We start from the raw sequence: 14,163 nt of genomic DNA on the forward strand, positions 1-14,163 counted from the left end.
ACATGGCTGTCATAAACTTTCCTTCACGTTAACAGTATCTCAGGGCTCTTTGGCACCAGGATATAGGTTGTAAAATATCTGTTGACACAGGCAATGATAGTAAATCGAATCCAAGCCTCCCCCTTCTCCCAATTGATTGGCAGTATCATTTTTAGGGATCTGACATGCTACTTTCCTTAGAAAATGAAAAGGTCCACCTGTAAAAAACAAATATAAACAAAATTTCATGATAGTATACTAACAAGCTTTGTTAGGGTATAGGGAGTGAAATTTTCTCAGTAAGGTAGGAGCCCTAACATAGTGTTTAGCGACCCATTCGTTGTGGGCTGATCGTAAATGTTTCCAAGCGACTAAGTATTGGATTTTCCTTCTGGATCCTAGAGTCAAGGATTTCCTTGATTTCAAAATGTTGTTCAATCATGATGGGAACAGGTGGTGTAGATGCAGGTGGTCTGAGGGATGAGACTACTTCTCGCTTGAGTAAACTAATGTGGAATACTGGGTGGACTTGTCTGAGTGTCTTTGGAAGGAGTAGTTCAACTACTACTGGATTGATGACTGAGTGATGGGGAAAGGTCCAATGAAATTTGGCCCTAGTCTCTATGATGGTTGTAATGATTTCAGGAATTTTGTAGATAAGTATACTGTGTCTCCAACATGGAAAGGTTTGGGTTCCATCTTTTTCTTGTCAGGTTGAATTTTAAAAGCCTCTCTAACTTCCTTTAAGGCTAATCTAACCGCTGGCCATGTGTTTTGCAAATTATCCATCCACTCCTTAAGTGAGGGGAAGGTGGGTTCTTCTGTGGGTAGTTCAGGCATGGGACTGAAATCCTGGCCTGTTACTACTCTAAAAGGGATACATGCACATGTTGGAGAGGTGATCTGAGAATCATGCAGAGGTCCATCAGGCACAGAGGCAACGACAGGGGAAGGGGATCAAAATGATAAGGCTCTGCCCATTAAAAAAAAAAAACCTACAGAGCTTCCTGTTTTGTCCACCCTCCCCTTCATTGCCTCCAAGCCTGATGCCAAAAGGGAAACTCTGCTTCCTCCCCCCACCATGCAATGCCAGAAGCCACACGCCACCTCCCTTCACCTCCACGTGCCCCCTGCCAAGCCTGTGCGATCTCATACCCATGGCGGCTGGCAGGCAGAAATCCCTGCCCTGGTTCCCATGCCCTCTCCTTCCCACCTCTTCTTTCCTCCATGAACAGGTAGGGATGTGGCTTTCCCATGTGGGGGTTGGGTAGGGAAAGGCCAGCAAGCAGGGACAGGAGGCACCAGTGCCACCCATGGCCAGCATTAGATCCACGTTGCCACTTCGGCCCCGCCCTCTAGGCGTGCACACAGGAGGCTCCAAGCGCATGAGGACTGGTGTCCTGGATGAAGGGCAGCACTCAGCAAGCAGTCCCCAGGGATGCCAATTGCCAGGTCCTGCATGCTCTCTGCCTCTTGTGCACAGGCCAAGGCGGCACTGCAGATCTAAGGCTGGGCCGTGGGCGTCACTCTAGGTGAGCAGCCAAGGCAAGATAAGGAGTGGCTGGGATAGGGGTAAAACCAGTGCTTGAATGTACAGCATTATTAAACGCAACTTCAGCAAAAGGTAAAAGTTCGGTCCAGTTGTCCTGTTGAAAATAAATAAAACATCTTAGATATTGTTCTAACACCGAGTTTAAAATTTCAGAATTTCCATTAGTATACATGTGGTGGGAGAAGCTCAACCCCTGGTCAGTACCAAGTTAAGTCCAAAAATGCCCTCCAAAATTTGGAGGTGAATTAAACCCCTCTGTGGAGTTTGTGGAGTTCCATGAAGTCGATAAATGTGTATTAGGAATAATTTGGTTAAACGTTTAGCAGTTGGGATCTTTTGGCAAGATATAAAATGTGCGGGTTTTGAAAACAGGTCTGTCATGACCCAAATAACAGTATTTCCCTCACAGTTTGGCAATTCTACAATGAAATCTATAGCAATCACTCTCCATGGCACTGAAGGCTCAGCTACCTTCTGCAATAGAACTGGGATTTTCCCCTGACATCTTTTTGCTGCTGCACAAAATGGGACAGCTAGCTACTTAGCTTTCTATGTCCTTTTTTAGTGATGGCCACCAAAATTGTCTTTTAATTCGGTGTAAAATTTTCACAAACCCAAAATGTCTAGCTAATTTGGAGTTGTAGCACCTTACCATTAAGCATAGTCTTTGGCTGGCAGGAACATACAACTTCCCTCCCAACCAAGCCAAGTCTTCTTTCATCAGATAGCTGGATTTGTGGTTCAAAAACCATTCATCAATGGCCAATGCTTGTTTAAAAGTTTGGATGGTGTCATTGTCCATCAATGTTTCTTGTTTTGCCTGGGATCTGATTATTACTTTAGCGGCTAGTTGATTGTTTTGTACTATGGGTTTGATTACATCTGACTTCGCACTATTGTATTGCGGTTTTCTGGATAGAGCATCTGCCAGAAAGTTTTCCCCCCGGGGAGGTATTTTAGAGTAAAATCAAACAGTTTAAAGTACTGAGCCCATCATATTTGTTTTGGGGAGAATTTCCTTGGGGTCTTTAGTGCTTCTAGATTTTTATCCAGACTTCAAAAGGGGTCTTAGGGCCTTCTAGGAAGTGTCTCCAGGTTAACAATGCCCAACGAACTGCATAAGCCTCTTTCTCCCAAATGGCCCACCTTTGCTCAGTGTCATTCAACTTTTTGGATGTGTAAGGGCATGGTTGTAGTTGGTCTTGCTCATTTTTCTGAAGCAGGACCGCTCCTATTGCCACATCGCTGGCATCTGCTTGTATGACAAATGGTTTCTCCGGGTGTTTTAGAATTGGTTCTGCCGAGAACAGCCGTTTAAGTTTTTCAAATGCCGCCTGGCATTCCATAGTCCAGTTCAATGGATGCTTCAGTTTAGGGTTGCTCTCCCCCTTCATTTTTAAGAGCTTGGTGATGGGGTGGGCAATCTTAGCGAAAGCAGGGATAAACTGGCAGTAAAAGTTGGCAAAACCCAGGAAGCTTTGTAACTGTTTACGCGTGCGTGGAGGTTCCTAATCAAGTACAGCCTGCACTTTTAGAAGTTCCATTTCTATGCCCTGGTGTGAAATGCGGTACCCCAAATAGTCAACCTTCTCTTGGTGGAATTTACATTTAGAAAGTTTAGCATAAGGTTTGGCAGAGTGGAGTTTGTTTAAAACTGCCCTAACTAGTTTTACATGTTCTGTTTTGGTCTCGGTATAGATTAAAATCTTCAACCTGCTGTCACTTGGCGAATCCTCAGCTGTGGCTCAGGACTTCATGGCTTCCATGACAACCATGGACCTGACCCAAGTAGTTCAGGGTCCGACCTATGAGGGGGGACACACACTCGACCTGGTGTTTCTCTCAGGGCAGTAGAGACATGATCTGGAATTAAGGGGCATAGAGGTTTTTCCCTTGTCGTGGTCAGATCATTTCCTGTTGAGGTTGGACTTTAAGATGCCACTCCTCCATCGCAGGGAGGCGGAGCCGATTAAGTGGTTCCGCCCCAGACACCTAATGGACCCTGAAGGGTTTCAGAAGGAGCTTGGGGAGATACCTGACTCCCTTGTCCACAGTCCGGCTGAGACCCTAGTGGCTGCCTGGAATAGGGCAGCATCTGGGGCATTGGACCAGATTGTGCTTTTGCGGCCTCTCAATGGCAGTGGATCCAGGAAAGCTCCCTGATTTACCGAGGAGCTCCGGGAGATGAAGCGCCAGAAGAGACGTCTAGAGCGACGCTGGAGGACCAGTAAATTCAAATCTGACCAAACACTCCTGAGAGCCTTTATTAGGACTTATTTAGTGGTGATACGGGCGGCAAAGTGCTCACATTTTTCTGCACTTATTGCATCCACTGATTCTCGCCCAGCCGCCCTATTTAGGGTGACTTGCTCCCTCCTTAATGCAGGGGGAGCAGAGGAGCCCTTGCAGGGTAGAGCTGAGGAGTTTGTGCAGTTTCTGTCGGATAAAGTTGCTCAGATTCGGATGGACCTGGACTCTGATTGGGCAATTCCGACCGAGATGATGGGGGTGGGTCTTAGTCCTATTGTGTGGGAGGAGTTTGAGCCAGTGACTCCTGAGGAAGTGGACAAGGCTGTAGGTGCAATGAGTTCCTCCACTTGTTTGTTGGACCCGTGCCCCTCCTGGCTGGTTTCGGCCAGCAGGGAGGTGACACAAGGCTGGCTCCAGGCTTTAGTTAACGTGTCCTTGAGGGAGGGGTCCTTCCCGCAACCATTAAAGGAAGCGGTTGTAAGGCCCCTCCACAAGAAGCCTTCCCTGGACCCAGCAGAATTAAAGAACTTTCAGCCAGTCTCCAACCTACCCTTTGTGGGAAAGGTTGTAGAGAAAGTGGTGGCACTTCAGCTCCTGCGGTCATTGGATGAAACGGATTATCTGGACCCTTTTCAGTCTGGCTTCAGGCCTGGCTACAGCACAGAAACTGCCTTGGTCACACTTTCTGGCGAGCCCGAGATGGGGGTCATTCCTCTATCTTGGTGCTACTTGACCTCTCAGCAGCTTTCGATACCATTGACCATGGTATCCTTCTGGGACGACTAAGGGAGTTGGGAGTGTTGCGGTGGTTCTCCTCCTATCTCTCTGGTCAATCACAGTCGGTATTGGTAGGAGGACAAAGGTCGACCTCTAGGCCCCTCGTTTACGGTGTGCCTCAGGGCTCGGTCCTCTCTCCCCTCCTATTTAACATCTACATGAAACTGCTAGGTGAAATCATCCGACAATACAGGGCGGGGTATCAGCAATATGCTGATGATACCCAGCTGTATATCTCCACCCCCCGTCAGTTCAGTGAGGCAGTGGATGTGATGTGCGGGGCCTGGCGGCTGTGAGGGCCTGGATGGGAGTCAACAGGCTCAGACTTAACCCAGATAAGACCGAATGGCTGTGGGTATTGCCTCCTAAAGACTATGTCAATTGTCCATCCTTGGTCCTGGGAGGGGAGAAATTGTCCCCCTCAGAACGGGCTCGCAACCTGGGTGTCCTCCTAGACTCACAGCTAAGATTGGAACAACATCTGACAGCTGTGGCTCGGGGGGCCTTTGCACAGGTTTGCCTGGTGCACTAATTGCGACCCTACTTGGATCAGGAGGCTCTCCTCACAGTCACTCATGCCCTTGTCATCTCATGGTTGGATTATTGCAACATGCTCTATATGGGGCTACCCTTGAAAAGTGTTCGGAGACTACAGTTGGTCCAGAATGTAGCTGGGCGAGCTATTGTGGGTGCACCTAGATACACCCACATTACACCAATTCTCCGTGAGCTGCACTGGCTCTCTATCGGTCTCCGGCCGCAATTCAAAGTGTTGCTTATTACCTTTAAAGCCCTACATGGCTCAGGGCCAGGCTATCTTCGAGACCGCCTTCTACCGCACAACTCCCAGCAACTGGCAAGATCCCACAGAGCTGGTCTCCTCCGGGTCCCGTCAACTAAACAATGTCGGTTGGCCGGCCCGCAGGGGAGAGCCTTTTCTGTGGCTGTCCCGGCTTCCTGGAACCAATTACCTCCTGAGGTCCGGACCGCCCCCACCCTATTGGCCTTCCGGAAAGCGGTGAAGACCTGACTTTTCCGGCAGGCCTGGGGCCGTTGATCTCGCTACGGCGATCTTGCGAGACCTGGCCATGGAATGGAGTGTATGGGTTTTTAATGTTTTCTTTAAAAAAATTTTTACGGGATATTGTTCGCATTGTTTTTTTGCTGTAAACCGCCCAGAGTCCCTAGGGAGTTGGGCGGCATAGAAATGCGACTAATAAATAATAAATAATAAAATAAATAAATAAAATGTTGTCCAAGTAGACCAGGACCCCCTTATACAAATGCTGATGTAGCACTTCATTTATTAACTGCATAAACACTGCAGGGGCTCCTTGTAATCCAAAGGGGAGCACATTGAATTGGTAGCAGCCAAGGGGGGTGTTAAATGCCATTTTCCACTCATCCCCCTCCTTAATTCTGACACAGTAGTAAGCCTCCCTTAAGTCTAGCTTTGAAAAAAATTTCCCTTTAGCGAAGTGTGCTAACATATCTTTCATAAGAGGGAAGGGATACATGTTCTCCACACTGATTGTATTCAGGTTTCTAAAATCAACATAGGGACGTTTTGAGCTATCTTTTTTTCTCTAAATAACACTAAAGCTGCAATTTTTGGTCAGGCTGGCTCGATGAAACCCCTTGCTAGGTTTTTCTCAATAAATGTTCTCAGTTCTTCCAACTCCCTCGGTGACATGCTGTACATCTTGGGCTTAGGGACTTTAGCACCAGGTAAGATTTCTATCACACAGTCGGTGGCGCGGTGGGCAGGGAGCTCGTCTGAGGCTTTTTCGCTAAAAACTTCAGCCAAATCCTTGTATTCTATGGTTATGCCCTCACTTGGCATGGCGTGACCAGGCATGGCTTTTTCTCGGTTCTCTGCCCCCTCAGTTCCTTTATGTGGATTCTCAGCAAGTCACGTTCATCTGAAATTTTTTTTTTTTTGCAAAATTTTTTTACATTTTTTTTCCAAACACACAAATTACATCTTTTCAGAACAGAGTTTTGATCTGGTCATCAATTTGTTCATTTTTTGTCATCTTTACCAAAATTTTATATATTCTATTTTATCATATCACTTCTTTCTTAGTTTTATATCACATATTCCAACTAATACCATCTTTTTTTTTTTTTAATTTGATTTATATGCCGCCCTTCTCCGGAGACTCAGGGCGGCTTACAATGCGTTAAGCAATAGCCTTCATTCTTTTGTATATTTTATACAAAGTCAGTTTATTGCCCCAACAAACTGGGTCCTCATTTCACCTACCTTAGAAAGGATGGAAGGCTGAGTCAACCTTGAGCCTTGGAGAGATTCGAACCAGCAGAAATTGCAGGCAGCTGTGTTAATAACAGGGTGCATTAAACCACTGTACCATCAAGGCTCAAGGATCTTAGAAAAAATTTACTCATATTTGCTTAATCAAAAAACAACCACCCTTCTATTAACCCCCCTTAAATCTTAACAATTAATAACCCATACTACATTTCACAATTCTTACCCTAAGTCCTCACTGTTAACAGTACAGTTTAAACATGTTTATATATGTCAAAATTATTTCCATTTCTAAAACTTCCTTACATTTATTTATTACTTCATATAGTTCCCATTAAATCTTTATTCCAGTATTACTTTATCAAATTTAAATCTTTTAAATCTTTTTGTTTGTAAATCATAATCATATATTGTTTTAATTTTTCTTTTCTTTTTTGCTTAAGTAAAAAATATTCAATTTATTACAATTGTTATACATATTTAAACAATATCCCAATTATTATGGCTATCAGTTTTCTCAAATATACCATCCAGCATCTTATTAAAAATTGATTCATTATGTCTATTATTATATTTCCTTTTTACTTGGTCTAATTTAACCTTTCCTTTTATGATTCCACTGCTATTCCCAGTGTAATCATCTTTATTCCACTGTTAATCCCAGTGTAATCTTCTTTATTCCACTGCTATTCCCAGTGTAATCATCTTTTTTTCCACTGTTAATCTCAGTGTAATCATCTTTATTTTTCCCCACTGTAAATCCCACTGTAAAACCTTCTTTTATCATTCTACTGTTAATCCCAGCATAATCATCTTTTACTTAAATAAATACATTATTAAAAGTATTCAAATTTGTCACGAGTGTTTCCAGGATTTCTGTGGCTATCTGCCTACTCACAAACAGTATGGTTTTAATCAAGCCATCTGCTGTTGCCAATTACCTGCAAGCCTTCCCCGCCCTAGTTAATTGCAGGTTGACTCCCAATATAAGCAAGGACCTTTTGCTTGCTACTTGGGCCTAGTCTGATCTAGGCCTAAATGCACAGCTCCTGTAGGAAGCTTGTTGCAACGCCGCAGATGGGAGAAGAATGCAGATAAGGACTCCAGACGCCGCTACAGAGAGACTCCCACGGATGCTTGCCTTTTGCTGTTTTGTAGCACGCAAGCTATCATCGGGACTGCTGTTGCTGGACCTTCTTCCTCCCACAAGCTTCAAGCAATGTTTGCTTTTTGAACTGTTTTTACTTCAGGTGACTTTCAGTTGTGAAGCTCGTGCTGCTCCCACCATGATGGCCTTGATGATGTATCGACGCCGAAGCTGCTTACCTTCATGCTAGCTTTATTCTTTTGTGAACTGTTTTCGGTATTGTGGAGAGGGATCTAGGGAGATAGCCTTGTTTCACATACCCAGATAAGACTTTGTTTTTAATGTGTTTTCTTAAAGACATAGTGCCTTTTAAATGTTTTAAAGTAAATTATATTTTTACACAAGACGCCTCTGTCAGAATCATTTCAGTCTCAGTGTGTTTACTCATGAGCTGGTTCACGGTCCGGGGTACCCCTCAACCCCATTTCGTCATAGTTGGTAGCAGAGGATGGTTTAACGAACTTACGCTCATGTGGTAACGCACTTGACTGGAATGTCTGCAGTTGAATAGATGTTGACTAGGGCAGCAGCAGCAGCACAAAGTATGAAGTCACAAACTGGACTGTCTGGGGCTCAGGCCAAAAATGTTTTGGCTGAAAACCCCCAAACTCTAATTGATTTAGAGAATAGTGGAGCTATAAGTTTTGGAGCAGAGGCCTCAACTCCTGAAGGGCCTAAGATAGTGAATAAACCATCATCACCAAAAGAGGTAGAGACTGGAAGAACACCACTTCAGGTCTTGAAAACAAATACAGAGGTGGATGATGAGTTTAGGAAGGCAATCCTTCAGTTTTTAGGTTTGCCCACAGTAAGTCAGAACCCGACTGCTGATTCTAGTGAATTATTAAAGAATTCAGCCGTGAAAGGAAAGAAGATCGAAGTCCTACAAAACACCGGATCGGTAAGAGACTTTTCCTAAAACCCCCACCTCAGACCATAAGTGGGTAATGGGGGATAACAGACTGCCTGATTCAAATGTTCCTGCTTCTTTGTTAAACCAGCATGGCCAAGTTGACATTGCGCCACCTGCTGTTGAAGCCATCATAGATCAGGCTATAAAGACTTTAGCTCCCTTGATGACATCAGTGACTTCTGCTAAAAATTTAAGAGACTCTCATGTTGAGCGTAAGGTTGCAAGTGTGATAGAGACTTTGGCAACCATTTTAGGCGATGGTTTGCAGGCACCATCGGCTCAACAAATAGGAGCTGCGCATCCCAAAGCCCCCCTGATGTCTGCGACTAATTCAGCGCACGCCACGAGTGGGATATATCCATCCGTGACGACATCGACATCCAGGACGGTTCCAGAGGCTACCTCAACTGAAGATAGGAATTTGGGAGCGCGTCCAAAAATTCCTAGAGATGTGCACCAGAGAGGACCCTCGAGTTTTTGTGATCAAGCCAGGATGAGTTTTGCATCCGCACAACGTGAAGTTTTAATCCCTCCCATTGGGGAGGAACGATCGTCAGAATGCCAGATGGAAGACACTGTGCTGTGTGCTTCCATTCCAATGCCTTATTGCCCGTTCCAGGACGGACCACATTTTGAACATCAATTAATGTCTATTTCCATGTTTAATAATGTACAGGTCCTTCCTCCTAATTTTAAAAGTTTAAGTGTGGGTGGAGGAAATTTTAAGGAATGGGTTAGAAGTATTCAAGTAATTTTAATGAAAGAAAATGTTTTATCGTTGCTGTTAAAACCCCCACCTAGACCATGGTCCTTAGAAGTTGATATTTTACATCATAAGGCCTTTTGTATTTTATTGATGTCCATTAACCCTGCACTATATCCCAGTATACCTAGTAACCTGACCGTAACAGAAGTTTGGGTGAAACTACATAAGCTATTTTGTTCAAAAAGCTCCCATGTTACAAACAGAGTTTATAGGGAGTTCTATTCCGCAAAGTTGAAGGCGGGAGTAGATATTAATGAACACTTATGTGAGTTAAACAGGTTAAGGCAGGAATTGATGTTGAGGGGGGAAACAGTGTCTGAACAAACCCTCATTACTGTTATACTCAATTCCCTTGACCCTAGCTGGGATAATTTCATATCGCAACTGGATAATGTTAGTTGTAATAACTTATCTTTAGAAGTGTTATCTGGCAGACTGATTGCTGAAGATAACTTGCGAAAATGCAGGGCGGCTTTTCACAAAAAGGAAAAACCTTTAAGAAGGCCCGATAGTTCAGATAGAGCATATACTATCGGAGAATGCTTCAATTGTGGTTCAAGAGAACATTATAGAAGGGATTGCCCACAAAATGTAAATGCTAGGGCATGTTCAAAGGCACCTTCTGATAATAAATGTAAAAGGAGGCCATTGCCTCCTGGTAGAAAGCCAAGTATAGATGTTCCTAACCACAGAAGGGGTAAAAAGCCAAATGGAGGCAACAAAGGGAACAATCCCAGGTTTAATGATAGCTCTGTAGGTATAGTGGAAACTACTGAGTCAGAGCTTACAAGGGAACAGCGAGAGCAACTATGGTTAATGGACAGTGGAGCCAGTAACCATGTTGTCAGTGACCGAAGGTTGTTTGCTAATATGAGAAGGCATCAATCCATGGTCAAAGTTGCAAACGGTAAAAAGGTGAATGTTGTTGGCATTGGAGATGTTTATATCCCTGGGATAGGGAAGATTCACGGAGCATTGTATGTACCAGAGATAGATCATAATCTGCTAAGCCTGATGAGGATATCTGAGAACCCTAGAGTGGAGATTCTGTTCTCAGGAGGAACAGCTGTGATCAAAAACAACAAATGTGTGATTGGGGAGGTTTTGAAGATAGGTGGCTTGCCTTATTATTCCCCCAATACGAATGCTGAGTCCTACAGTGATAGCAATTATGTTATCTCAATTGGTAGTAACAATGAATCACAGTTAGAACTAGGTGATGAGGATCAGGACTTTCACCAGAGGAAGCCTTGTAAAGACAAATGTAAAGTTAATAAAAAGTTTTTAAATTTTAACTTAGAGTCAGATAGTAGGAAACCTGAAAATGCTAATGCAATTGCTACAGGTGAGCCGTTGCACAATGAATGTGCTCACTTGATGCATCGTAGATTAGGTCACGTGAGTTTTCCTACAGTAAAGAAGGTAACCGAACACTCAAGGGGAACCAAGATCAATGACTGTAACACATTCCTAGACTGTTCAATTTGTAGGAGTGCAAAGTTGAAGGCGAAATCTGCGCCCGAGAAGTCTCAGAGGTACTCTGAACACCCGTTTCAGCTCATCTACATGGATTTGGTGGGTCCATTCGCACCTTCCGTGGGTAAGAGACGGTACTTTCTTACCATAGTAGACGACCATAGCAGATTTGGATTCGTTTTCCCCCTAATGTCCAAGAGTGAAACGTTGACTAAGTTTAAGGAATTTTATAACTTAGTCCAGAACCAGCACCAGGTCAGAGTTAAGAAGATCTTAACTGACAGAGGAACTGAATTTAATTCCAGGCAGTTCTCCAGCTGGTTAAGGAGTAAGGGTATAGTCCACTTACGCACCGCGCCTTACTCTAAGTTTCAAAATGGCGTTGCAGAACAGCGCAGCGATGTATTACAAACTATGATGCGGTGCGTCCTACAGGATTCCGGATTAAACTTCGCGTATTGGGTAGAAGCAGTTAGATACGCGAATTACACCTTGAACCGAGTGTGGTCTAGTGTAGTGCAGAAGACCCCATACGAGGTGCTATACGGCCATAAGCCTAGCTTGGCACACCTCCACGTTTTCGGGGTGATGGCCCGTGTTCATGTCCCGAAGGAGCTCAGGAGAAAGGGAGACCCAATCTCTGTTAAACTGAGATTTGTTGGTTATGAGCAGGGCTCCAAGGCATTTAGGTTTGCCTACCCTAACGGGAAATTAATGATATCAAGGTCTGCCACTTTTCACGAAGGGGCCAACTGGAGTAAAATCCATGCCAATGAGATTCTTACTCGGAACCCTTCCCGTAGTCGTCATAGGCAATCGGAGGATGTATCGGAAAACCTACCCGAGGATAGGGATACATCTGGTTCTGGGAAGCGTGCATCCCAGGCACCCTTGAAAGGGGTATTGAAGCGCAAGATGGGGGTAGCCAGGAAGGATAGGCGCCCAGCTTCTGAGACGCATAGTGATAGTCACGAGGTAGATGACTCATCGGACGACTCTCATGTAAGTGACTCCCCTAAAGGCAGACCAGTTAGGGTTACCAGGGGCAATAAGCCTAAGAGGTACGATGACTTTGTTACCTCAGTCGACCAGGTTTTGGCCACCCCTCAGAGATATGAGGATGTGTTGGCCTTACCTGATCATGAACGACAGAAGTGGCTGGCCGCCATGGATACAGAATTAGACAGCCTGAGAAGGCTCGATGTATTCATGCCAACAAGATTGCCCAAGGACAAGAGGGTGATCGGCACCAGGTGGCTTTTCAAGCAAAAGCCCATTGAAGGTGGGGGCTTTATCTATAAGGCGAGGCTAGTGGCGCAGGGATTTTCGCAGAGATTCCCTGACGATTATGAGGACACCTTCTCGCCCACGGTGCGCCCTGAGAGTGTGAGAACAGCTCTCACCATCGCTACCATGCGAGGCGAACATGTATATCAGTTCGATATTCAGACCGCGTACCTGCACGCCCAGTTAGACAAAGAGCTGTACGTGAGGATTCCTCAGGGAGTAAGCCATCAGGAAGACGATGTGTGGTTGTTGAACAAGAGCCTATATGGCTTAAAACAATCTGGTAAACAATCACAATCACAAAGTGATGGTACGAGTGTCTCACAAAAAGCCTGAGAGAGATGGGCTTTTTACCATCGTCGGCTGACGAGTGTGTTTTTGTCAAGGAAGATCAGGGCATTAGGGAAACAGTACTGTTGTACGTCGATGACATACTATATATTTGTAGATCAGAGAACAGGCTTAAGAAGTTCTCTGAGGACCTAAGTAAGAGTTTCGCCCTAAAACCATTAGGTCACATTAGCAAATTTTTAGGGGTGCAATTCGTAAAAACCGAGAAGGGGTTTCGGCTCTCTCAGGAAGATAAGATTCAGGAATTGCTTAAAAAGTGTAGCATGGTAGAGGCGAAGCCATGCGATACCCCTATGGCAACAGACTTCCTTAAGAATATGTACACTGAGAGTACGGATTTTGAGGATAAGACCCTTTACAAATCCGTGATTGGGTCATTGTTGTACATTGCAAATTGGACTAGACCGGACATCAGTCTAAGTGTAAATGTGTTATCTAGACATTCTGAACATCCCACACAGTACCATTGGAGCGGAATCAAACGACTCCTGAGATATTTAAAAGGTACTGTGAACTATTCATTGTTATTGGAACCAGAAGCAACTAGAGAATTAAGATTGAGTTGTTTTTCGGATGCCGATTGGGCAGGGGATGTTAGATCTAGAAAAAGTACCTCGGGGTATATTGTATACCTAAATAGTAGCCCCATGTATTGGTACTCTGGGAAGCAGAAGTTAATTGCAACTTCCACAGCGGAAGCTGAGTATGTAAGTTTGTCCAAAGCTTCCAAAAACCTAGTTTGGTTTGATGATCTTCTGGTAAGTTTATGGAGGCAGCCCATGCAACCTATAAAAGTTTATGAGGATAACATGGCTGCCATTAACATATCGGAAGCCGATGCTGTAGGCCAGAGATCACGCCATATTGATATACAAAACAAACATGTGAGGCAATTGGTGAAAACAGGTTTCATTAAGACTGTGTATTGTGAAACCAAGGAACAGGTAGCGGACGTGTTTACCAAACCGCTGCCCCGTGACCAACACCTCTATCTTCTGGGAAAAATGTCGATGGCTATGTGAATGTACTTACCATTGATGTATATATGTACCCAATGTAGAATGTATGTTTGTTAACCAGTCAAATAGCCGCAGAGAAGGGGATTGTCACGAGTGTTTCCAGGATTGCTGTGGCTATCTGCCTACTCACAAACAGTATGGTTTTAATCAAGCCATCTGCTGTTGCCAATTACCTGCAAGCCTTCCCCGCCCTAGTTAATTGCAGGTTGACTCCCAATATAAGCAAGGACCTTTTGCTTGCTACTTGGGCCTAGTCTGATCTAGGCCTAAATGCACAGCTCCTGTAGGAAGCTTGTTGCAACGCCGCAGATGGGAGAAGAATGCAGATAAGGACTCCAGACGCCGCTACAGAGAGACTCCCACGGATGCTTGCC

This window comes from Pantherophis guttatus, chromosome 8 (assembly GCF_059756535.1).
Source record: "Pantherophis guttatus breed Tessera chromosome 8, ASM5975653v1, whole genome shotgun sequence".
NCBI lineage: Eukaryota > Metazoa > Chordata > Lepidosauria > Squamata > Colubridae > Pantherophis > Pantherophis guttatus.